This window comes from Myotis nattereri (assembly GCF_964212035.1).
Source record: "Myotis nattereri genome assembly, chromosome: X".
Taxonomy (NCBI): Eukaryota; Metazoa; Chordata; class Mammalia; order Chiroptera; family Vespertilionidae; genus Myotis; species Myotis nattereri.
This window is the reverse complement of record NC_138078.1, coordinates 143,576,842-143,579,441: the sequence shown is the minus strand read 5'-3', so window position 1 is coordinate 143,579,441 and position 2,600 is coordinate 143,576,842. Positions and strand designations below refer to the sequence as shown.

The window sequence follows — 2,600 nt, the reverse complement described above, 5'->3', positions numbered from 1 at the left end:
CTCTCTCCCTCTTCCTTCCTCTCTGAAATCAATAAAATTTTATTTAAAAAATAAACGTTAGGTGTATTCTTTATGACTTCACTTAAAAAGCATTCCAGGTGAGGTCATTGCGCGGGCGAGCAGGGTCGGACGGTTTGAACGAGACGAAGACGGAACCGAAGCCGGCCCGGCACTGGACGTGGTTCCTCCGCGAGCCGAAGATGGCAGTGAACGTATATTTAAGGTCAGTCACCAGTGAGAACCTAAGTCGACAGGACATGCCGGCCTGGATCAATGAGTCCCCGCAGTTAAATCTGACAAAGGTCGAACAGTTGTGCTCAGGGGGCTGCCTATTGTCAGTCTATGGACATGCTGTCCCCTGGCTCCATTGCCTTGAAGAAAGTGAAATTTCAAGCTAAGCTAGAACATGAATACATCCAGAACTGCAAAATACTGCAACCAGGTTTTAAGAGTATGGGTGTTGACAAAATAATTCCTGTGGACAGATTAGTAAAAGGAAAGTTTCAGGACAATTTTGAATTCGTTCAGTGGTTCAAGAAGTTTTTGGATGCAAACTATGATGGAAAAGACTCTGACCCTGTAGCTGCCAGACAAGGTCAAGAAACTGCCGTGGCTCCCTCCCTTGTTGCTCCGGCTATGAACAAACCGAAGAAACCTCTCAGCTCTAGCAGCGCAGCTCCAGAGGCCCATTGCGACACACAGAGCTACTGCAACCCCTCAGGCTGGCCCCGGTGTGGTGCAAAGAATCCTGGTGTGGGCAATGGGGACCACGAAGCAGCTGGACTGATGCAGCAGGGCAACGTATTGAAACTTACCCTCGAAGACTTGAAGAAAGAGATTTCTCCTTTGGGAAGCTAAGGGACATTGAATTGATTTGCCAGGAGCACGAGGGGGAAAACAACCCTGTATTGAGAGGATTGTGGACATTCTCTGTGCTACAGATGAAGGCTTTGTGATGCCTGATGAAGGGGGCCCACAGGAGGAACAAGGAGAGTATTAGCAGCTTGGACCAGCAGAGCAACATCCGAATTCTTCACTCCAAATCATGTGCTTACCTGTAAAGTACTCCCTTTTATTACTTTTAGAGGACTCACTGGTTTCTTTCCATAAGCAAAAAGTACCTCTTCTTAAAGTGCACTTTGTAGAAGTGTCACTCTTTTTTCAATAAGTTTGAGTTAGGAGCTTTTACCTTGTAGCAGAGCAGTATTAACATCTAGTTCAGCGGTTCTCAACCTGTGGGTCGTGACCCCTTTGGGGGTTGAACGACCCTTTCACAGAGGTCGCCTAAGACCATCGGAAAACACATACATAATTACATATTGTTTCTGTGATTAATCACTATGCTTTAATTATGTTCAATTTGTAACAATGAAAATACATCCTGCAGATCAGATATATACATGACGATTCATAACAGTAGCAACATGACAGTTATGAAGTAGCAACGAAAATAACTTTATGGTTGGGGGTCACCACAACATGAGGAACTGTATGAAAGGGTCGCGGCATTAGGAAGGTTGAGAACCACTGGTCTAGTTGGTACACTTAGGGAACAGAGGCTGACCATGGGCTCACCATATGGATGCTGGTAACACTGATTGCTAGAGAAGGTGTTTTTATGTGATACGCTGAGGTGGATACCTCAGTAGTGAAATGTAAAGACTGATTTTAATTTTAAGCTAATGTGAAATCTTGGCAGAGAACATTTTAATAAATGAATGCCTTAAGAGTATTTCAATTACGTTTGCATATTTCAAAATATAAAATGTAACCTGATAGGAGAGTTTGTGTGTTGCCCTTGTGTCTGGGAAGGAAAGGCCAGAACTTGGAACCTTTAGAACTTGCTGTTCACAGGCCTTGCAGAGCTGCTTGAATCTTCATAGGCCTAACCTTGGCCCAGAAGGAAAATTTTAAAAGTTGCTCTCTAAAGCCATTTGGTGTCCTTGACCAATTGCATCTCTGCAAGAGGCACTGTTGGCTGAATGAATAGAGGGTATGTTTCAGCCCTGAGATATTTGAGTTGAATAGCTTGATATTCATTGAGCATTTCTCTGATGATTTTTCCAGTTACCCCTGAAATTTCTGTGTATTGTGTCTTTGGGAAATGAGGTGTGTTCAGTTTTAAAATCTAACAACTACTTTTAGGGACTTGCCCACATCTCTGGGATTTGAATGGGGGTTTGTGTCCCACTTTGCTGTCTTTAAGTTTACATTTAACATGTTCTTCTGCATCCCTCGCCCACTGGGGACTCCTCTTTGGCTCCTTAAAGTTTACTGCTTCGAGTGAAAGTTCAGCAGGCAGGTGATCATGCTGCAAGTTCTTTTTGGACTTCGACGAAGGGAGTGATCAGTGAAGGCCATCGCTACCCTGAGATCTGCAAGGCTGGGTGTTTTGGTACCTGCTGTCCACAGCCCTCACTGTTATCAGAGTACTTTGCCAGTGCACTAATCTCTTTGGCGATAAAATTCCTTAGCGTGTTACTAAATGTTAATTTTCTTTTGTAGAAAATACAGTACCATGTCTGAATTAATTATTAATATTTAAGCTATTTCATTCCTTAACACCCCTCATTTGCTTTGCCTACAGCCTATTCAGTTCC

The 2,600-nt window shown here is 43.5% G+C and overlaps 1 pseudogene across 1 annotated transcript; it reads left to right on the top strand.

Annotated features, from left to right (window-relative positions):
• Window positions 1-200: 200 nt before the first annotated feature.
• LOC308510907 (microtubule-associated protein RP/EB family member 1-like) lies at window positions 201-1,000 on the top strand (annotated as a pseudogene). Its single transcript has one exon. The product of its transcript is annotated as a microtubule-associated protein RP/EB family member 1-like (transcript).
• Window positions 1,001-2,600: the final 1,600 nt, after the last annotated feature.